The following is a 24,458-nucleotide window of genomic DNA, read 5'->3' on the forward strand; positions in this document are numbered from 1 at the left end:
TCTTTATAAGTTAAACATTGTTGCTCATTATCAACAGCTCTCGGATCTATCACCTCATATGGAACTACCCACAAAGGGGTTCCTTCTTCCAGATAGATTCTATACTTCTTCCAGATTATATATAAACTTCTCCGTATATAGTGATGCAGGAACATCGAGTTCGCCTTTACTTTATCATGCCATAAGTATGCGTGCCATCCAAATATCTTTTTATATCCCTCTAGGGCTAGTAATTTCTTATTCTTTAGCGTCATCCACTCCTTCAACCACACCAAGCAGATTGCGTCATGGTAAAGTCTTAGATTGGGCAGTTGCATTCCGCCTCTTTCCTTTGCATCTTGTAAAACTTTCATTTTCACTCGAGGCTTCTTGCCTGCCCATACAAAGTCTGATATTTTCCTCTGCCATTTTTCAAATTGCTTAGAGTCACTGATGATTGGTATTGTCTGTAGCAAAAACATTACTCTTGGTAACACATTCATCTTAACTGCTGCAATCCTTCCCAACCATGACAGATTTAGTCTGTTCCATTTAATCAAATCTCTCTCTATCTGAGTCCATAGTTTTTCATAGTTGTTTTTAAATAAGTCTATATTCTTAGCAGTCAGTTCGATTCCCAAATATTTCACCTTGCTTGTTACTTCACAATCCGTTATTTCCATTAACAATTGTTGTTTCTGCTTAGTCATATTTTTGCATAGTATCTTTGACTTCTTTTTATTAATACAGAAATCTGCCAAGTCTCCAAACTCCTTAATCTTATCTATCACTTTTGGCATGTTCTCCAATGGGTCTTCTACAATTAACATTATGTCATCCGCAAATGCTCTGACCTTATATGAATAGTCCTTTATTTTAATTCCTCGAATTTCTTCATCTTGTCGTATTTGTATCATCAGGATCTCCAATACCAAAATGAACAGCAGTGGAGACAACGGGCAACCTTGTCTTGTTCCTTTACTTATAATCAATGGCACAGATAGTCCTTGAGAGGTTAACAATGCAATCCCAATAATATTTTAATGGGAGTTAGGACCACTGAACTCTTGTTCTCGAAATCTTATGCTACAGCAGGGTTGGTTAGTCTTAAAGGTGCTACTGGACTCTTTACTATATTTCCTTCAGAAACACTAGAAACATACAGTCAGATTAAACTCCTATCCCTTGCATAATTTTCCAGCAATCTGAAAACAGAAAGCATTTTTAAAATCAACATACACCCCGTACCGCAGACACCAATGTGGAATACCCCATGTGCAATGTATCAACATAAGGCAAACTGTTGCATAAGTTGTTAAATTTCAGGAGTCCAGAAAGAGGGGTATAAATGAAGTAAATAAATAAATAGAGTTGAATATGTGGGACAGATAAAAGGTACATCGATGGGCAGTAAAGAAGGAGAGAAGGTAACAGGGGAAAGTTAGGTTATGGGGGTTGGCAGGAGAAAGGAAACAAGAAATAGTGTGGGATGCAAGGGAAAACAACAAGTCCTGTGCAAGTCCTTGTGTGTTCTCACCATGCAACTGGACCTGATCCAGCAGCCAACACTGAGCAATTCAGCCAGACTTTTTTCAGGGAGATTCTGCCAGGGGTAGAGAGACGGGGAAAACTGAAGACAAGGAGATAAAGTTGGCTGGTGGATGGGAAGGAGAGGAGGAGACAGAAACAAGAAGATACGAAGTTTTCAGAGAAGAGTAAGAGGCTATAGTAGGGGAATGGAAACAAGATGTTCCCACAAGGATGCACAAGTCATTGTGCATCCTTGCTTGTTAAGATACTAAAAATGTTGAAAATGGTAACCTGATTTAAAATCTGGAGCCCAACAAAAACTATTCAAGGAAATCAAGAAGAATATTAGCAGTATGGAATAAATTCTTCAAGCATTCCAAAGTCATCCACCAAATGCTGAATTTCTCATGTGGTCTTTCTTGTGCACATAGCTGATGCTCTCTAATGCCTGTCTTTCATTACTTCCCTGAAAATAGCTTCCAGTTTCAAATAAAACCACTTCAGCTTGGTTTCCCAAACCCCAAACCATATAAATTATGACAGAAAGTATCTACTTTTTTGGCTAGTCCAAGGAAGACTTGGATGAAGTCCAACCACTTGGATGTTAGTTCTCTACTTTTGCACATGCTTGCTATCTGCTCTTGGCACAACCCTGAAAAGAAGTAATTGCAACTCTGTTCAGTTGAGGAAACCAAAGACCTGAAACAAATATTATTTTTTAAGTTCTGTGCTTTAAATTACACTTTTCATATGACCAGAAGCCGTTTAGGAACTTTAGAAACGCAAAGTTATCCAAAGCGGAATGTGAAATAAGCAAAATGGAAAATGACTAGACTGAAGGAAAATAAAGTGTATCAAAGCAATCCAAACAAGGACACACTAATCATTCACATCTGCAAGTTCCAGGCAAGAGAACCCATCTTTCACCCAAATTTTATGTAACTGTTTCTTTGACTGAAAGAATGTAATAACTAAAAAATCAGAACATAGATCAAAATGGGTCTTTTAAGTTTCCAATCTAGTTTACAAAAATAACTCAAACTCATTTTAAAAACTAGCACTTCGATTTTAAATGACAGAATGTGTTCCTTGCTGTTAGCAAGTGACTAGATGTAACTAACCTGTCAGATTCCATTCATGAGATGCAGGCAAAAACAGTGACCATCAACCTACCAAGTGAATGGGGAGTAATTTGTGATATATGGAACTACTGAGAAGTCAAACACAGTTCATAACTGTAGATTATAGTACTGTTTTGTTAATGTTGCCTGTTGTATTTACCATTCTTCACATACATGCAAATGTAAATATTTAAGCCAATTCAGTGACTTAAGCCTGTGAAGAAGCATACTTTCATGTATTGTGCAGGTATATTTAGCTTTAACTCAGGGATGAAACTTACATGGCCCATTGCTACAAACTATTCCGAGTACTGGGAACACGTGTGATGTTCATTTCAATGAATTACATTTTTGGTGCTGCAAAACTATCCACTCAGCTAGTGGTAACAAAAAAGAATAGGGGATATATGACTATTTTTTCAACAGCAATAATAATGTGGGATGCCATTTTTTAATACGTTTAGGTAGAAGTTTCATGAGACATGCATTATAGAAAGCAATACAACACAAGTATGATTCAAGTGCTTAGACCTGTGCAATCAACACACATTGAACTTCATCTACCACAGTTGTCTACACAAACAAGTTGTGGAGTTCCTCCTGGAGCTCTTCACAGTCAGTCTTGGTTTTCACTATCTACATATATAAAGAGAAGTGTCCTGACTGACTCACCAACGCCCAGCCCAACCCCCTGGACCTAGAAACATGAAATTTGGGCAGGACATTCCTTTTGTGATGTAGAGGCTCACTAAGAAGAGATTTTAAGAAATTTACACCCTAAGGGGGTAAAAAGGCGAAAATGTGTTTTCTCGTAGGGATATAGCTTCCCTGTGTGGCTGGCAGGCTTCTCCTCCCCTGCCAAATGCCAACTCAGCCACTCTGCCCTGATTGGGCTAGCTTTCAAGGTCATTTGCATATGGGACCTGTCAGACTATGGCATTCCAGACCTGGTAGTCTGTCTCACTCCCTTCTGCAAGAAGACAAGGTCTTTTGGTTTCAAAAGGTTTATTGTGAAAGACAGCATTCAAGCCCAGATGTACATATTCCAGGATTAGAGGTCCTGGCCGAGCAAAGCGTTGTTAGGAATGAATCATAGAACGAACGTTGTTACATCTCACACTCCCCGAGCCCAGCCTCCCCCCCGAGTTCACACAGCAAAACTTCTCAGAGGAGCGCTGAGCTGGCCAAGGTCGAGACGACAGATAAGACAGTATCCTTTCCCATGGAATCGGCTCTTTGCAGGTGGTGGTGCCTAGAGGGAAAGAAGACTAAACACTACAGGATTAAACATGGCGTTACTCAAGTTAAACAGGTTCTGACATTCTGCCTCCCTTAAGATCCCTCTCCCCCCAGTTTGTCCGGATACGCTTGATGGAACTGTCTAAGAAGTCGGGGGGCTTTTACATGGATGGACTCTACCCATTCTTTGTACCCTTCCTCAAAGTCTTTCCAGCGAACCAAGTAAAAAAGTTTGTGATATCTGATTTTAGAGTCTAGAATTTCTTCAATTTCGTAGTGAACTTGGTCATTGATCATGGTGGGAATGGGGGTGGCTGGTGATGGATGCCATTTGTCTGGTGCAGGAGCCTTTTTCAAGAGACTGGCATGAAACGTTGGGTGGACGTGGCGTAAGTTTTTTGGAAGACTGATTTCTACAGTCACTTGAGTAATTACTCTTTTGACAGGAAACGGTCCCAAAAATTTTAAAGCAAGCTTTTTGCTGGCTTGATCCATCCTAAGGTTCTTCGTTGAAATGTATACTTTGTCTCCTGGGTACAATTCCCATTGTTTCGTACGGTGGCGATCTGCGTATTTCTTGTAGTCTGCTTTTGCTTTGTTTAGAGCGGTTTGGATGGCCGTCCACTGTTCACTGAGGGTAGTCCACCATTGGTGAAGGTCTCCCGCAGGTTGTTTTCCCTTGGGTAGTTCAAAGGGGAATGCTTTGCCATCATAGCCATGTACAATTTTAAAGGGGGTTTCACCGGTTGAACTGTGGACTGCGTTGTTATAAGAGTATTCGGCAAAATGGAGAAGCTCCGCCCAGTTGTCTTGTTGAAAGTTAATATAGCAGCGGAGGAATTGCTCTAATATTTGATTAGTTTTTTCCGACTGTCCGTCACTTTGTGGATGGAAAGCGGAACTGATTCCTTGTTCTATTCCAGTTAATTGCAGTAGCTCCCGCCAAAAGTTGGCAATGAATTGTCCGCCGCGATCCGATATCACCTTAGAAGGAAAAGAGTGCAGCTTCACAATGTGTTTTATAAATATTTCAGCTAGTTTTTTGGTGGTGGGAATGGTTGTACAGGGGATTAAATGTGCTTGTTTTGAAAACAAATCCACAACCACTAAAATACAGGAGCAACCCTTGGAGGGAGGTAAATCTGTAATAAAGTCCATAAAAATTACTTCCCAGGGTCTACTGGGGGTTTCCAGCGGTTGTAAAAGTCCCGGTGGTTTCCCTTTTCTAGTTTTGGCACTTATACAGGTTGGGCATGAAGATACATATTGGGATACATCTTTTCGGATTTCAGGCCACCAAAATTGCCTCTGTATTAAGTGGAGGGTTTTTAGATAGCCGAAATGACCCACAGTGCGGGCATCATGACAACGTTGTAAAACTTCCTTTCTGAGACTGACTGGTATATACAGTCTATCCTCTTTAACCCAGTCTCCCTCCGCCATTTGAGACATTTTTGCTTTGGGCGCTCCCTCCCCTTCTTTTTCCACCTCGCTTTTCACTTTTGCTCTCCACCCCTTTTCCTCTGCTTGAGATTGCGCAGTTTGGCTGAGAGTAGTAACCACTCCTCCTAGTTGGTGGGGAGTGAATACTGTGTCAATGGTTTCCTCCCTCTTGCTCTGATGTTGGGGCATGCGCGCGAGAGCGTCTGCTAAGAAGTTAGTCTTTCCTAGCAGGAAGTTTAGGGTGAAATTAAATTTGGAAAAGAATTCCGCCCATCTGAGTTGTTTGGCGTTAAGGCGTCTAGGGCTTTTTAGTGCTTCTAAGTTTTTGTGATCCGTCCAAACCTCGAAGGGCTGTCGGGCCCCTTCAAACCAGTGGCGCTATACTGTGAGAGCTACTTTAACGGCAAAGGCTTCCTTTTCCCATACATTCCAATGCCGTTCAGATTCAGAAAATTTTCTAGAGAGATATGCACACGGTTTGGCTTTCCCGTTTTCCCCCTTTTGCAGAAGCACCCCCCCCCCATGGCTGCATCGCTGGCATCGACTTGTACTATGAAAGGGCGATTTTCATCGGGGTATTGCAAGACGGGTTCTGAGATGAATTTAAGTTTGAGTTCATTAAAGGCTGTCTGGCAATTTTGGTCCCACTCTAATTTGGAAGTGGTGTTTTTTGCTTGCTCCCCTTTCCCTTTCGTTTTGAGGAGCTCAGTTAAAGGCAACGCAATTTGGGCAAATCCTGGGGTAGGCGTTGGTTGCTGACACTGCATTGATTTCTCTGAAGTCGGTGCACAGTCTTAAGCCTCCATCCTTTTTCTTCATGAAAAGCACGGGAGCTGCATGAGGGCTATTAGCCGGACGTATGAACCCTCTTGCCAAATTTTTATCAATAAACTTTCTTAGCTCTTCTCTTTCCAACGGACTCATGGAATATAATTTGCCTTTTGGTAGACTTTCTCCCGGAATAATTTCGATGGTACAGTCGGTAGCATGATGGGGAGGAAGACTGTCGGCTTCCTCTTCACTGAAAGCTTGTTTCAGACTTCTATATTCCTTGGGGATGCGATTCAACTCCTCTTGAGTTAGAAGAGCGACATCTAACTGTGGCGGTTCAGCCCTTCCCCATTCTGGTTGCCAATAATGTTGACTGCAATAGTTATTGTTGAAGTCCACTATTCCTTTTTGACCAGTCTATATAAGGGTTATGATCCCATAACCAACGGCTGCCGAGGATAAGGGGGTATTTTGCAGCTTGACTGATTACAAATTATCTCCTTTCCCAGTGGTTTTTCATACCGGTGGGGGGGTATGGGTTCGGTTTCCAACGTCACGGGATTCATATTGGATCCGTCCATTTGTTCAAAAATAATAGGATTTTCTAGTTCTCTAGTTTCCAGACCCAATCCATTTACTAAGGCTGGGGCTATAATATCTCTGGAACATCCGGAATCAATTAATGCTTCTACGCAAATATGCGTTCCCCTTTTAGGGTTTATTAATATTACAGGCAGAAACAATATAGACCCCTTTTCTCTCACCTCTTTTTGGGTGATTTTCTTTTCGATCTGCCGTTCGGGCCTGTTTACGACAGATCCATCTTGTTTCCCGACTGGGGGCTGGGCGCTTCTTCTTCACTCTCTGGGAGTTGTACATCGAGCTCCATTAAATCCTCCTCTGCTTCCAAGCCTTTTTCTGGTTGGCTGTGTTTTGGCATTCCCCTTCCTCTGCTTGCCCTCGGAGCTGGGATGGGACAGGCCGGAGTGGGGGCGGCAGGTGCCGGTATGTGTACAGGGCATTGTGCCGCAAAATGTCCGCTTCGGCCGCATTGGAGGCAAAGTCCTTGTCTCCAGCGAGTGTCTCTAGCTCCGCGACTTGGGGGACCCACTCGACCCCCTTTGGGTACTACCAGTGTTCTTCTTGGCCCTAGAGCTTGTTTTTGTTCTACTAACCGTACTTGTTGTATGTGGTTTTCGACTTCGCAGGCTAGCTGGATCCACCCTAGGAGTGTTGGTGGTTGCTTGGGTGTCAATTGTCTAGGAGGTATCTGTGGAGGCGGTGGCGGAGGCACCCGTCTTGGAGGGGGAGGAAGTGGTTGCTGTTGAGGAACGATCTGAGGTGGAGGTGGTGGTGGTACTTGCCGCGTGATTGTCCGAAGCGGCACTGGTTGAATTGGGGGCTGTAACGTCTGCGGAGGGGTTGGTAGCACATGCGGGACCAACTGCTGCGGGGTGGCAGTTTGGGCTGGCGTAGTTTGGGCTGGCGGCTGTTGCGTTTGTATTGCCGATGGGCCCACTCCGGATCCCGGAGTGGATTGTGTGGATTGATTCCAAACAAAATGTCAGACTATGGCATTCCAGACCTGGTAGTCTGTCTCACTCCCTTCTGCAAGAAGACAAGGTCTTTTGGTTTCAAAAGGTTTATTGTGAAAGACAGTATTCAAGCCCAGATGTACATATTCCAGGATTGGAGGTCCTGGCCGAGCAAAGCGTTGTTAGGAATGAATCATAGAATGAAAGTTGTTACATTTCACACTCCCTGAGCCCAGCCTCCCCCCTGAGTTCACACAGCAAAACTTCTCAGAGGAGCGCTGAGCTGGCCAAGGTCGAGACGACAGATAAGACAGTATCCTTTCCCATGGAATCGGCTCTTTGCAGGTGGTGGTGCCTAGAGGGAAAGAAGACTAAACACTACAGGATTAAACATGGCGTTACTCAGGTTAAACAGGTTCTGACAGGACCAACATTCTAAACAGTTGCTAAGGGAGTCAATGAATGTGTCCTGAAGTAAAATGCACATCCCAGTCTTCCCCTAAAAGTTCACTAGGGTTGCCAATCTCCCTGTGGTGTAGGCGTGTCAGCCTACAGGTGGTGGCTGGAGATCTCCCAGAATTACAACTGATCTCCAGGTGACAGAGATCAGTTCCCCTGGAGAAAATGGCTTCTTTGAGGCCCCTCCCCTCCCCAAACCCCACTCTGTCCAACCTGGACCTGGCAACCTATTGTGAGGCCTGCCTGCTTGCACTCCCCTCTCTCGGATGGGCCAGCTGTGGAACTCTGTGTTCTAAGGTAAAAATAAGGTCAAGGACACTACAGACAGTTGAAGAAAGACAGTACAAGACTCCTGAATAGGGATTTTATATAAAATTCAGTAAGGCAACTGAGTTTTTAAATGTTCATGGGGAGATGGTGCATGACCTTTCTAGGGGCCATTTCAATGTGAACCTCTCACATGAACCTGCCGAAGTGCCGACCACACCAACCCTCCCTCAGTCAAACACCAAGTCACACCTCTCAAGGCCATCACCTCTTACTGCCACCAAGAAGCCTTCTGTCAGATGTAGTGCAAGATACACCAATGCTAAAAGGAGGAAGCAACTTAGAGATGTGGCAAAGAAATACGCACATTGTACTCCTGTGGTGCACCAAGCAGCAATGGCCAAGTACCAGCAAGATCACCCCGAGGTGCACAGAGGCTGCTTCCACACACATTGGATAATCCACTTTCAATACTCTTTAGTGAAGATTTGAAACTGATTTTCCATGTGTGGAACAACAAATCCACATCTAAATGATTACGAAAGTGCATTGAAAGTGCATTATTCAACGTGTGTGGAAATGGCCAGAGTGGCAGAGTCTCTCTATGGGCAAAGCAATCCTGGAAGACAAGAAGAGAGGTGCTCACTTCCATGGAAGGTCAAGGCTCACTCAGGCATGGCCAATGATCCTTCGCTAGCTTCAAGCTACCTCTTAACCTCATCCATGCAGAAACACCCCTGTTCAGCATCTTAAAACAAAGCAACATGGCCCAAGTGCTGTGGAACTGTAAGCCCATTGTTTGGGATGAGAGCACTATGGCACACAAGGGGTGTTTTGAGGCACTGAGCATAACCCTAAAAGACATCAGGGGAAATGAGAGAGTGATGGGGGGAGTCACTGTGATGCTGGCTGGAGACTTCCGGCAGACTCTGCCAGTATTCCCAAGGGGAACTCGAGCTGATGAGATTACCGTGTGTGTCAAGGCATCATATCTGTGGCTCCTCATCAGGAAACTCTCACTAAGAAAGAACATGAGGATCTACTTGAGAAGGGTCCACTTGACCGCTGGGGAATTCTCTGAACTCCTATTAAAAATAGGTGACAAGAGAGTATCCCGAGTCCAACGGAAAGGTGACCATTCCTGCAGGCCTGGGCACAGTAGTGATGACCTTAGCAGACCTAATAGCCACAACATACCCTGATATCATCACTATCATGAAGAAGTCCATGGACGGGCTGTGCAAGTGTGCCACTCTGACCCCCAAGAAAGACAAGGCTGCCATCATTAATGAAATACAACTTAACTCCCTTGAAGGGGCCGAAACGGAGTATAGATCTGCGGATTCAGTGGTGCAAATGGATGGTGCGGTCCACTACCCTGTGGAGTTCCTCAACATGCTCAACCCTCCTGGCTTCCAAGCCCACAAGCTTTTCCTCAAAGTGGCGGCACAAAAGTGGGGGAAAACCACCAATGAGGTCTACAAAGAGGTCCTTCAGTAGAAAAATAAGGTTGTACGTATTTTTCACTTTATTTCTTGCACTACAATCTTTTCCTTTTAAAAATCTATTCAATTAATGTTACATTTTGAAATTCACTTCACCAGTTTTAGGCATCAACATGCTTTGCTTTATTCAAACACTTTTGTGAAGCTCGGGTACTATGCTATTAAACTACAAAACCTACTCAACCCCAACCCCCCCCCCCAAAAAAAACGTTACATACCCATAAATATTATAACTGGATTTACAGTGCAATCCTAAGAAGAGTTACACCAGTCTAAGCTCATTGATTTCAATGGGCTTAGACCAGTGTAACTCTGCTTAGGATTGCTCTGTTAAAGTAGTTAAATACCGTAAAGTAGTTAAATACCTTGGCCAAAACGGTGCTATCAGTATAGCCTTGGTGTGGTCCCTCTCTATCTTGCACAGTACCCTTGTCAGGAGAGGGATCAGGGGACACATGTAGTAGAACCTGCCTGTCCAGGCGATGGAATGCGTCCCCAATGGACAGAGGGTCGCTCCCTGGCTTTTGTATTGCCCAGTGTTGCAAAAACATCTACGTCTGGTGTACCCCACTGGTCGAAAATCAGAGTAAGGTATTTGTTGTTCAAGGCCCATTCGTGGTTTGACACAATGACCCTGCTGAGTATATCCGCTTTTGCATTGTCTGTACCCACAATCAAAAAGAGTCCAGTAGCACCTTTAAGACTAACCAATTTTATCGTAGCATAAGCTTTCGAGAATCAAGTTCTCTTCGTCAGATGCATGGTACAGAAACTGGTCAAATATAGAAGAGGAGGGGGGAGGAGGGGAAGAGAGAGAAGATGCAATTAGGGGGGGAGAAAGCCACGCCAGGCGTGGGCTTTCGGGGACCACAGTTCTCTTTGTCAGATGCATCTGACGGGGAGAGCTGTGGTTATCGAAGGCTTATACTACATTGGAATTGGATGGTCTAGCTGTTTTGCTGCTACAAACTAACACGGCAAACTCCTTTGAAGCCTCACACAAGCCAACTGATCTCCACGCCAAAAGGAGATGTTTACATTTACTAGCAAAGGAATGTTTGGGTTGCATCCTCCCTCTCCCCCCCTAATTGCATCTTCTCTCTCCTCCCCTCCTCCCCCCTCCTCTTCTATATTTGACCAGTTTCTGTACCATGCATCTGACGAAGAGAACTTGATTCTCGAAAGCTTATGCTACAATAAAATTGGTTAGTCTTAAAGGTGCTACTGGACTCTTTTTGATTTTGCTACCACAGACTAACACGGCTAACTCCTCTGCATCTGTACCCACAATGTGGATCACCTGAACAGACACCTTGTTTGCAATAGCCCAGTGCCAAAGAGTCACAGCTTCTTTGCAGAGAATTAGGGATACAGTCCCACCTTGATGGTTTACATAATACATTGCAGTGTTGTCCATTTGCACCAATACGTTCCAGTTTCGCAGTAAGCCTGCAAACGAGATAAGCGCAAATCGTATTGCTCTCAACTCCAATAGGTTAATGTGTGACCCCAACTCACTGTCTGACCAACCAACCTGAGTGAACATCCCACTACAGTGTGCACCCCAGCCCGCCAGTGAGGCATCCGTTGTCACAACCAGGTCATGATGAGTATAGCCAAAGGCTATTCCTTTAAAGAGATTCTGATCACTAACCCACCATGCTAGAGAGCGGACTTGGTATTGAAAACCTCACTGAGGGTGCATGTACTAGGGGTTTGTATTTCCTAATGAACCAGTTCTATAGTGACCTCATCCGTAATCTGGCAAAAGGTACCACTGACGTAGTTGATGCCATGTACCCCAATGGGCGTTGTATGGTTTGTACTGGCTGAAAGCGGTTCCTGATTACAAGGAAGACCAAAGCTTTGATTGATCTCGCTTTCTCCTGTGGCAAAAATGCTCTTGACATGGAAGAGTCCAGCATTGCCCCAATATATGACACCCTCTGACTGGGCTCCAAGTTAGATTTTTCAACATTTATAAGAAGTCCCAATCCCCTACAAGTGTGCACAACTGTACTGATGTCATGCATTAATTTATCCCTTGTAGGTGCCACCACCAGCCAATAATCTAAGTAGGGAAAAACAGTACACCCTTGTTCTCTCAAAAAGGCCACCACAGGGGCCATGCATTTCATGAAAACCCTTGGTGCTGTAGAAAGACCAAAAGGGAGCACTCTTTAATGAAAAACTTTGTTATTATACACGAAACCCAGGTACTTTCTATGCTCCTTTCTTATGGCAATGTGAAAATATGCGTCCTTAAAGTCAAGGACCGCAGACCAACACCTATGTTTTAGTAATAATAATACCACTGACAGTGTAACCATCTTAAACTCTGACACCCTGAGGAACACATTAAGGCCCCTTAAATCTAAGATAGGGCGTAAACCCCCATCCTTTTTTGGGACCAAAAGGAAGCATGAGAAGAAACCTGGTCTTAAATAATCAACTTTTACTTCTTCAATATCCCCCTTGGTCAAGAGAGCCTTAATTTCCCCTTCCAACTTGGGTAACGTATTATTAACTGCCATTGCTGGCCAAACACTTTTAGGTAGTTCAGCGAACTCTAGTCCATAACCACTGTTCACAATGGTCAAGACCCACAAGTCGGTCATTATTGAGCTCCACTCAGATAGGAAAAATGCTAGTTGGTCTCCCAAGATAGGGCTAGAGTTCGCTTGTTCACTTCAGAACTGCTTTGAAGTGCCCTGGTGATCCTTCTGATGTGCAGGCACATTAGAAGAGTGAGGCTTGTACTGCTTGAGTCTCCTTGATAGTTGAGAGGCACTGCACTGTCTCTGTGGCTGGTGTTGGTAATACTGGCGCTGGTGAGTCTTCTCGTAATATTGACATGGGGTGTGTCTGGGGAAGTACCTTGGCTTGTAGGACGCCCTTTCTGCTGATGTAACCCCCAAGGATCTAGCTGTCTGTCCTCTTTTTTTTCTTTAAAGCCTTGTCAGTTGTAGAAGAGAACAGCTTGTCTCCCTCAAAGGGTAAGCCTTCAATCTTTGACCTTGTCTCCATTGGGAGGGCTGTAGAACATAACCATGCATGCCTTCACATAATCACAGCACCCGCCATTCTTCTGGCTAAAGTATCCATCTTATGGCTACCAGTGTTCATTTGCTGCTTGGATAGTCGTACTGCTTCAGTCTGAAGTAATGACACAATCGCCTTCTTGTCCTCAGGTAAGTCAGCGATATATAAGGGCAGTTTCTCCCACAAATATAGCTGATAACCAACCATAATGGTTTGGTAATTTGCGATGCACATGTTCAAGGCGGAGACTGAGTATTGCCTTCTCCCCAAAGCATCCAACTTCTTACCCTCTTTGTCAGGCAGGACTGAGTGGGAACCTGCCTTACGATGCTGGATCTCTTCAGCTACCAGGGATGATGGAGGTGGGTGTTTCACCAAAATCCTGTTTGATTTTGTACATCTGCTCCACTCTTTATGATGTAGCTGGCAACTCCGCTGGGGTCTTCCATACCTTGTGGACTATCTCTTCCAAACCTTCCAACATAGGAAAACCTACCACTGCTGGAGCATCATCATATATCCGGCAGAGTAGCTTGTCCTTTATTCTCTGGTTAGCTGATGACATATCAACGTCCAAGGCCTTTGCCATCCTTGTCATCTGTTCTGTGTATAACCATAGGTCTTCAAACTGTAAGCCAGAAGCTGGACCAACATTCTCATCAGGGAATGGTTCAGAAAAGGATTCAGAACCCACCTCAAAACAGTCCATCTCGATGTTCCCCTCTTCAGATGCTGATGATATTTCAGGAAATGGCGGACATAGCCACCAGCGCTCAGTTGGACACGAAGGCCTCGGATCCATATAATCGTCTCACCACTGACAATGATATGGGGCCGGTATAAAAGCATGCTGATGTTGAATAGCCAGTGATTTCCTCGGCTCAGATGCAATTCTCTCCACCGACGCATGTCGGATCCAATGAGATCGAACTGATGCACTAGAGCAACGACGGATCCGATACGGCAACGTTTCAGTGACCCCTCGGCCCTGCAGGGGAGACTGTTCAGTCTCAGTTTCATCGACCTCCGCTCTCCGTGTCAACTCTGGCCCCTTTGGATCCAGGATCTCTCCCTCCAAAATCGAGTGGTTCGGAGAGTTCAAATGAGGCAATGGTGTTCGAGGTGTCACCAGTATAACATCATCAACAACTGCCGGCGCCGGGGATCGATGGTGGTTAGATAAAGATGAAGCGTCCTTAGAAAAGTATTTAGATTTCTTCACTCTTTTGGCCAGCGGTTCCGACACAGACCTTGACTTTGAACTGTGCTTCGATGTCTTGTTAGTCAGATCTGATCCTGGAACCGACTTTGTAGAGCTTGGGAGGCCTGCCCGCCGGATCCAATGTCGGAACCATTCTCGAGGAACTTGGTGCCCTAATTGTCGGATCCGATGCTGGAACCGATCTCGAAGAGGCTACCGAACCAGCCCTGGAATGACGACCAGCATCTTCCACATCTGATCTTGCCTTTGATGCTGATCGCGGTGCCTGTTCCATAGCCGAAGGAGACCTAAGCACCTCACCCCCTTCCAGCACTTTGTTCCACAAAGAGGACTGCAAACGCTGACTTCTATCATGCCTAGCCTTTGGCGTAAAATTATGGCAGATTTTACACACCGTGACATTGTGCTCCTCACTCAAGCAGAACAGACAAAGGTCATGGGCATCAGTATGTGTCATCTTCATTTTGCACTGAGTACAATGCTTGAATAGTGCCTTCGATGACATCATGGACCCGACAAAATCGGCAGGATTAGGCTAAAGGGCATCGTCAAAACAGGCCAAGTCATAAACAGTCTTTAAACACTTCCAAATACAAATCAGCAGACGAAGACGTAGTCAGAAAACAACGAAGAATATCTAAAACTGGAGCTCAAGAGCAAAGTTCCTCCTCAAGCAGCAGCAAGAAGAGAACTGAGGGAAGGGGCCATTGCTCGCCGTTGAACACGTGACTGTTTGAGCAGGTACTGTTGCTGTGGCAAGTGAGCAACAGCCTCTTTGGAGCTCTAGAAAGCGTTGTAAAATCCTCCATCAGGAGATCTTCACAGCGCAGTCCCCATATGGGGCTGCACAGAAGAACGAAGATGAACATCCCCACTTTTAAGTAACATTTGGGGCCCAGTATTTCCACCCATATTGCTTCTGTTGAGGAGCTCATTCTCCTAACATTTTCTGACTTATTTGATTCTATGCCCTCTGATATACCTTCCCCAACACATCCCTCCCTGCCTTGCCTACAGAGCTTATACCCAGGGATAACCATATCCCATTGATTTGCCCCATCCCACTGTGTTTCTGAGACACCTGCTATATCTAAATTGTAATTTAGCACCAAGCACTCCAGATCCCCCATCATGTATTTGAGTTTTCTAGCATTGGCTTATAGAAAGTTATAACATATCTCCCTCTCCAACAACCTGACATCTCCCTCAGTCTCTTCGTCTCTGCAGGTGGCTCTCTTTTGCTATCCTCCTCTCACTTCCAAGTTTTATTGTGTTCCTACTAACATTACCCTGAAAGTTTATATTATTATCCCCTTGGACTGAGTTGTGGTTAACTGGAGGATCCCCAGCTCCTATTGACTTTCCCCCAGGGTTAGTTTAAAAACTGGTTTGCTACTTTTTTATATTGAGTGCCAGCAGTGTAGTTCCTTTTTGGTTTAAGTGAAGGCTGTCTCATTTTGACTGCTTCGGCATGTCCCAGAAAGTTCCCCATTGCCTGACAAATCTAAACTATGACTCTTGTCACCACTTTCTCATCCATGCATTGAGACACCTAATCGGTGCCTGTCTAGTTGGTCCTGCGCAGGGAACCAGTAGCAATTCTGAGAATGCTACCTTGGAAGTCCTGGCCTTTATCTTTCTGCCTAGTAACATGCATTTTTCTTCCAGGACCACTACATTTCCTAATGTAATTGGTGCCAAAAAGCCCTACGACTGCGGACTCCTCCTCAGCACTATCTTTCAACTTATCTAGACAGCAAATGAAGTCAAAAACCTCTGCATCGAGTGAGTCACAAATTACAGTCAAAATGCCTGCCACTGACCCCACTGTCTATATTCCTAATAATCAAATCATCCACTACCACTCAAGTTGCCAGTCAAGTTAGGACAGCTGCATATCCTCATCTTGCCAATTATAAGGTATGATAGGACTCTCAAGACAAAGAAAACGAACTGGAGGATTTATGATTAGGATATCCATGAATGTATTTTCTCTTCTCTTCTATTTTTATTCTGCCATTTCTCCAAGAAGCTCAGGGGGCTTTACATGATACTTCATTATCATGATCGTTATTTTATCATCACAACAAACCCTATAAAAAGTCAGGTTGAGAGAGAGTGAGAGTTATTGGCCCAAGATCACCCAGTGAGCTTCAAGGCTGAGGAATGGTATTAAACCTCTATCCTAGCAATTCTGACTACATCTCCCATGCCTACATTTATCCTTTGGTAATATATTTTCCACACCATATCTAAAAGGTTCACCAGAAAGCTTATACTCACAGATCTTTTTTTTGATAGTCAAGATGGTGACCTGTAGGAAGTTTGTTAGTGGTAGTAGACAGTGCAATCAAGTTGTAGCCAACTTATGATGACCCTTGCTGGAGTTTTCAGTGCAAGAGATGTTCAGAGATGGTTTGCTATTGCCTGCCTCTCCACAGCCACCCTGGTCTTCTTTGGAGGTCTCCCATTCAATTACTAAACCAAGGCCAACTCCACTTAGCTTTCAAGATCAGATTTGCCTGGGCTATCCAGGAGATTTGTTACAATATAAAAAAAGTGTTCAGAGTCTAACTAACCCACAGTACATTATCATGAATGACACCATCTGTGATTACCTAGCTAAGTGCTTCCTACCATAACTTATTACACTGAGGCTTACGTAGCACCCATGTATATCTTATTTACTGAAGGCTCTGAGAAATGAACAAAAAAGATAGCAGCTTGTCCCTAAAACACATCACACATATTAAAGCAGATAAAGCAATGACAACATGGCAATATTTCCATGGACGAACAGAAACAGTATACATATAGCTAAACACTTCATCCCCCAAACTGCACCTAAACAAGTAGCCAGATGTTAAAATTATTACTTTAGACAACTAAAAATTCAACCATCATAAGCTGCTGTCTCCTCCTTGACCCTTCTTCTGTTACAGTAATTCATCCTTCAAAAGAGCACCTTCCTGGGGATGGAGATCAGTTTTCTGCTAGTTTCTTTTTTCATCTGTTACACACAGATCTCCTTTGGCTGATATGCATTATGCCTTTTTAGATTTTTCTTTTAACTTTCGCATCTAGCCAGTTTAAATGCTTTGCTTTTAAATAAAGAAAAAACAGTACTCTACATTCTCACCTAGAAGACTGTCATGTCATTTTCAGGCATATTCTGATTGCTATTAATATCTCAGACTAATAAATTCTAATCAAATAGAACCTTTGATTAAACCAATTTTTACACAATGGAAGTGCATTGTAATTTTTTTTTTAAAAAAAATACACAATACCAATATAATTTTTAATTTAGACAGGACCTGTAAATTTAATTTAGCAAGTTGTATCGTTTGGATTTCTGATGGAGTATTTAGAAAATCAGGCAGAACAGAAATGGAGCAATGAGTTACTTGGACCATACGTCATTCAAAATTTGAATTACACAATCAACCAGGATGAAGAATCTATGCATTATTCATTTTATAACTTTGCTGTTAAAAGCAAAGAATCACAAACATAAAAAGATGAATTACTTCTCCAGGTTTTCTTTTTAAAAAGTGAATGACAATGTTCAGAATAAATAAAAGGCCAAAATTATTACAAAAGGGGAGAAAATTGGTTCACAGTATTTAACCTCAGCTTCCTAGGCAAGGCTAGGAATACCACCTTTATATCTCTATCTCTTGAACGTGTACGTAAAGGATTTTATTTATTACTATTGTATACATAAAGGATTTTACATACATAAAAGGATTTTATTTATTACATATTCATGTACATTATTCTACATACTTTCCTTTTTACCAAAAATTAAATTGACTTCCAAAAACATGCAGATAGTAGTAAACATGAAACAGAAAAAGCTTCCTTTGACTCTAAGATCTTAGTGGTTATTAGGAGTGTGCACTGTAAAAAAAATCGATTTGGTTCGGTAATAACAAATTGGAATTTTGGGGGGGTATACCCTGAATATCAAATTGATTCTCACATTCAGTTCAGTAAAGCAAAGCAAATTCGGTAAAATTCAGCCAATGTTTCCGATGGGAAACTCAATGAGGGGTTCTCTGGTGGCATGGGGGCATTTTTGGACCGAATTTTACTAAATTTGGAGGGGACCTACTCCTAACTGTCCTCTAACTACCTCCAAAGTTTCATGAAGACTGGACCCTGGGGGGCCATTTTATGCCCCCCCAAAGGTGCCCCCAGCCACCTCCAATCTACAATATTCCTGATGGGGGAAACTATGAGGGATATCCAGGAGGCCGGGAGCAGCATTTTGCAAGCAAAATCCTCTGAATTTGGAGGGAACCTACTGCCAACTGTCATGTAACTTCCCTCCCCAAATTTCATGGATACTGGACCCTGGGGGGACCAAAGAAGGTGCCCCCAGCCACCTCCAATCTCCATTATTTCCTATGGGGAAAATAATGGGCGCAATCTAGGGGACTGGGGGTGGCATTTTACAAGTGAAATCCAACACATTTGCAAGAGACCTACTCCTTACTGTTCTGTCAAGACCCTCAAAGTTTCAGGGAGATTGAACCATGGGAGGCCACTTTATAGCCCCCTCAAAAAGGTGCCACAGCCACTCCATGTGTTTCTATTGTGAAGAAAAAAATTCCAAGCAGCCTCCTACTGCAGAAACACATAGAGCAAGACTGACATGCCTACAGGCTTACTTATCCACACTAGACAGCCCAACAGAATCAAACTGAACCCTCCCCCCCCAAACCCCATCAGCACCTGAGCAAGCTGACCAGCCACTCTCCATTGTTCCCAATGATGAGAAGAACTTTTTCAAGTTCTTTCTCATGGGCACACATGCACACAGCAGGGATGCCACAGCTGAGACAAGCTCCTAATGCACACTCATCCATGGGGAAGCACAACAGAAATAAACTGACCCCCTCTCCAATACCCCAGCACCCCCTAACAAAGCGGACCAGCCATTCTCTATTATCAAACCAGAGAATCACCCAAATCAAAATGAGGTAAGGAGGGACAGTCTGGCAACTAGAACCAAACTGATGCAAGGGGACCAACTTCGCAACAGACTGAACCAAACGACACTCTTGCAACTTAGCCCAACAGAAGTGAGCTGTGACTCATGAAAGCTCATACTCTACCACATATTTTGTTAGTCTTATAGGTGCTACTGGACTCTTTTCTACTGCAACAGAATCTGTGTCAGTCACAGCAGCCAAGCTCAGGGTTCAGGCAGTGGAGGAACACCATAGAACAGAACTAAGCAGTACCTAGCCACAAGCACAAGACAATGGCATGCCCAGAGCACAGTTAAAGACAGATCCCATTCCCCCCATCACTGGCCTCATGCTGAAACTGTGAGAGATACTAAACAGTTGGGAAGTGCAAGTAATACTCTCTCAGTAGTAAGCTTCATCATAAGCAAGTATGCATCCCACCCCTGCAATGAGTTAACAGCAGAACAACATTAACAAGACAGTAGATGACTTACATCAGCCATCCCTCCCACCCCTGCAGTGAGTAAAATTCAGTTTAGTTATTAGCTTCATTTGGGTGTTTCTCTGAGTTGCCTCTGTGACGCATGGTGTCTGTTGTTTGCTACTTTCCCTAACATCCCTCTCTGACTTTTCCCATCACAGTGGCAGGACAGCAAAACTTCTGGGGCCTCTTTTCTCAATTATCTGCAGAAATTTGTGCTAACACGGGGTATGGGGAGGGGAGGAACTGCAGTGTGCATTTCTTGTACCAAATGAATCAACTGGCATTCTCCTGCTGGTTTTCTACCTAACTTTTAAGTCTTGGGAAGAGCGTTTTTTCCTCACCTCACAGACTCCCCCCTCAAACTATCAGCTTATAAGTGTTGATGAAAATCAGCAGTTAAAGTTAAATATTTAAATAAATATAAACTAGCTGAACTCACATAACTTGTCCGTGTAATTATTGCTTCATGTCATATTGAGGTGCTGGGGCAAGTAACATACATAGAGCACTTAGGAAAGTATGTTTGGAAATAAAGTAAAATATATCATTATACAAATAAGCATTTTACATTTAAAATGTTTAAATTCTACTTTTGAGAACTTTTGATTAAATAATCACTTTCAAATATCCTATTTATGTTGTAAAATTACTAATTTCACATGGGACCTCTCTTGTTATATTGGATAACATGGCATTGGTAAATTTATGAACAGTAATCAGACTAGGAACAGCACGAAGATAAACATAATAGAATGGCATGGCCCCTTTAAATGCATGTATATATGTATTGCTGGTAGACACCTCCATCTTGTGGCAATAGCAACCGTTTGAGAAGGAAGACAATATGTCTGGTCATTAGAGAATGTGAATTCTGCTCCGTGAGTAAAAACTTTGTAACAGGTTAACAGCCACATATAATTCTTGGTGAGAACAAGATAATCAATGAATATTTATTACTTTTGCAGTTAATTGCCCTTGAAAAAGCTTGTGCGTGGGCGCAGGCGAAACAAACCAAAAAGCTAGCAGTTTGTCGGGCAGATTTTGCATCCCCTCGTGGAGAGAGAGGGCTGGAAGAGGAAATTTGGAGCAATGAAGCTCTGCTAGTTTAATCCAGCAACCCTCAAGAGAAGGAAATCACGGACGAATGCAATAAGAAAAATGAGAGTTGGAACTGTTTGAAATTGACAAACATTATATTGAGAACTGTCATTCAAAAGACTGCACTTTGAAAAAATTTCCGCTCTTTAGAAATTGAGATTACTTACATGTTTATGGTTGCATATTTATTGAAATGTTATTGTGACAAGTGACATATGTAAGAAGATTATAACTTTGTGAATTGGTTGTAAGAACTATTGTAAATTGTATTGAAATGTGATATTTATTAACTTGTTTGCATTGCACAATAAGAACACAGAGCACTTTATATTAAATAATTTATAAAGTAAAAATCTAGAACAAGTTTATGTGAGTATATTTATCCTGAAGACAGTTGGTGATAGGAAGTCTCATCTTGAGCCAAGTGAAAAGCATGACCGTAGTTGTGGAAGCCATTTAGGCTTACAGTCTCTATTGATTAATGGCAACAGTGGAGAAAAATTGATATGGCGGCCAAATGTCCCTTACTTTGATCATTCTGCCCTAGGTACATTGAGGACAACACCTATATAAGAGGGGGTAAGCTGACTTTTCATGTTCACTTGAAGACCCAGGAGACACTGTACATGGTCCTTAAAAAGTGAGTCTGACTGGGCAGTTATTAGACAGTCATCTAGACAAGGATATAAGATGGAGCCCAATAAGTGGATCTGGGCTACTGCAATTGACTCTTTGTGAACATTCTGGGTGCAGATGAAAGGCTGGAAGTCAAATCAGTACATTCGCTCAGAAGACGAAGGAAACTATTGTATTGTATTTTTATTGAAATGTGAAAATACACCTGTAGTAGATCTGAAGACGCAAACCAAACATTTTGAGTGAACAATGGGATACACTCTAAATCTAATCTAATCTAATCTAATCTAATCTGGAGTGATGTTCTCCTGACTTTTTGACAATGAGGGGAAAAAAACGAATAAAAACACATTCCCTGGAGAAACCAACACTACTGTCTCTTGGCATTAGTATTAGCAGTCCATGACAGATAGATCCCCACACCTCTCACAGCAAGTACTCCAGGGTCTTGGTTTTATTACAGAGATCCATGAAGTTCACAGGTCCTTCAAAGATGCATGGGAATTGGCAGGAATGAGAATACACACAAATGCACTTTGATATAAAGAGTAGGATTCCCCCTTCCCTGGGGCAGTTAGCAAAAAGGTGAGAAAGTCCACATTCTCATGAGAAACACAATAGCTTTGTCTGGCCAGAGAAAGCCAGCAGATTACAAGGAATTCAACTCTCCCTGTCTCTTGTGGAGAGTTACATTTTAGTACAAGGTCAGTAGCAAGCTGCAGAGATAACAGTCTTCACATTAGTACTTTCGGTTTTAGGCAAGCTCAAGATGGCATGAATCTAATGGTCACAGTACATGAGCATAATAAAATAGCATATGAATACACAGTATGAGCATAATCATTGATAAATGCTATGCAGACAGGACATTATGATCAAATCAATACAGGGAACAGATAACATATGAATGGCATGGATAAATGGTATGCAGACATGACACATTCATGTGTGCTCCTGCTCTAGCAACTAGGGAAAACAAGGGGTCAGGGAGACAGGAGGGCAAGGGTCTGGAGGTTCTGCAAATTCTGTTACATACCCTTTGGCTATGACAAATGGACCCACTGATCTTATGTAACAACAACAACAACACAATAGATTTATATACCACCCTTCAGGGCAACTTAACACCCACTCAAAGTAGTTTAAGTATGTTATTATTATCCCCACAACAATCACTCGGTGAGGTGGATGGGGCTGAGAGAGCTCTGAAAGAGCTGTGACTGACCCAAGGTCACCCACCTGGCTTTAAGTGGAGGAATAGGGAATCAAACGTGGTTCTCCAGATTAGAGTCCTACTGCTCTTAACCACTACACCAAACTGGCCTCCCATACACTGAGAAGGGAAGTCAGTCCACACAGCAATCAAATCACAATCAAAAACTGCTATAAGAGGGGGTAATTAAGTGTCCTTCCCCTTCCTTCTCTGTAATTTACTTTTAGGCTGAGAAGAAGAGGGGGAATAATGGCATTTATAACCCAACAGAGCCAGCTAATGGATATATTCATGTTATTACAGGAAGGTATAGAGTCCCTTTCCCCCTTTTGTCTATGTTCTTGTGGGTAAGAAGGGTAATTCCAAGAGATTTCCCCCAAGAATCTGTTTTTTTTCTAATATACTCTAGTATCTAATCAGTGCCAGTATTAAATAACTCTGCACCTTCAAAAAGGAAGTTCTCTATTTTGGCCCTAGTTTCAAATGGCAGAGCTATGGATTTAAGTTAACATGCCTCCTCACAGTAATTGTTGAGGCTAAAACACATGAAGTGAAGACTGCACTATGTTCACTGAGCTTATCTGTTGTTTGGAAATTTTAGTGCTTCCATTTTTAAAATAAGGAGCAATAGATTTGGAGTAGCAGGGACTCTATGTAAGTCATACTCTTCCACAGAAATAATTGGTAACCCTCTCTCCATGTTTGCATTGTAATTATCAATGCACATTGTCAAGGATTTGGATTGGATGCATAGATCTTTCTATCCAGCAGATCTAATTTTCTATAATAATAACAATAACAACAACATTCGATTTATATACCGCCCTTCAGGACAACTTAACACACACTCAGAGTGGTTTACAAAGTATGTCATTATTATTCCCACAACAAAACACTCTGTGAGGTGGGTGGGGCTGAGAGAGCTCCAGAGAGCTGTGACTAGCTCAAGGTCACCCAGCTGGCTTCAAGTGGAGGAGTAGGGAATCAAACCCAGTTCTCCAGATTAGAGTCCCATGCTCTTAAACACTACACCAAACTGGCTCTCTTCCTTACTTTCAAGGACACAGTGATGGGAGCACTTGTCAGCTTTTCTTTCTTATGGCTCCACAACCATGGAATCTGCCACAGGGTGAATAAAGAGGAAGGAGCACCTTTCCTGTCTCATTTCATGCACTGCGTCCATATTTCTCAACATGGGGTTTATCATAGCAGGCTTAGCGTAGAGCTCTGGAGTCATCTCCATAACATCTTCCAAAACAGGGAATGCCACTGGGTTTACAAAGTAATTCAGTGTCTTGAATATGGGCTCTTTAGACTTGGGAGCTGTGCAGATGGTGTTCAAGTTCAGAGATTTAGCCATGCTTAGCATCTACACTGCATGCCATCTCTAAGGTCTGTTGCCAGGGACAACCCCCCTCCCCCTCTCATAGAGCCTACTCTGAACTGTGTCAGTTTCCTGCCTTGCTGTTTTGAGGCTCTACCAAAGACTCTGTTAGGGGCAGCATTGCCCATGCCTACTTCCTGCTTCTCTACTAGTATGGACTGTGTACACCAATGCCTCCTGCCTCCTTGGACACATATCCCACCTGGGCCCAGAGCCATGCCCCTAGCAGAACAGTACCGGCCAGAAGGACCCTCCGCGAGCCTGGCCAGGGACCCCCTGGTCAGTTCCCATGGGGAATACCTTGCAGGATGGTCACTGGGTCTGCCCCCGGCACTAGGCAGCCTGCTAGCCAGCCCGCAAGACGTGCCAAGGAAGAAGCCATGTTCCCAGGCAGCAGAGAATCACCATGGACAGTTTGTTCTGAGGCTGCCATTTGAAGACCAGGCTCCTGTCACATTCACAGAGCCCAACCTCACCCTGATATACATATCGCTGGAAGCCTCCCTGAGATGGAAGCTACGTGGCAGCTGTCCAGAACACCCAATGGATGC

At 43.3% G+C, this 24,458-nt stretch overlaps 1 protein-coding gene across 1 annotated transcript in view; it reads right to left on the bottom strand.

Moving 5' to 3' along the window:
• The window catches only part of ROBO1 (roundabout guidance receptor 1), a 533,171-nt gene that overhangs the window by 197,501 nt on the left and 311,212 nt on the right, over window positions 1–24,458 (bottom strand). The gene's annotated exons all lie outside the window — the stretch shown is intronic.

The sequence above is a fragment of the Eublepharis macularius genome, chromosome 3 (genome assembly GCF_028583425.1).
Source record: "Eublepharis macularius isolate TG4126 chromosome 3, MPM_Emac_v1.0, whole genome shotgun sequence".
NCBI classification, from domain to species: Eukaryota; Metazoa; Chordata; class Lepidosauria; order Squamata; family Eublepharidae; genus Eublepharis; species Eublepharis macularius.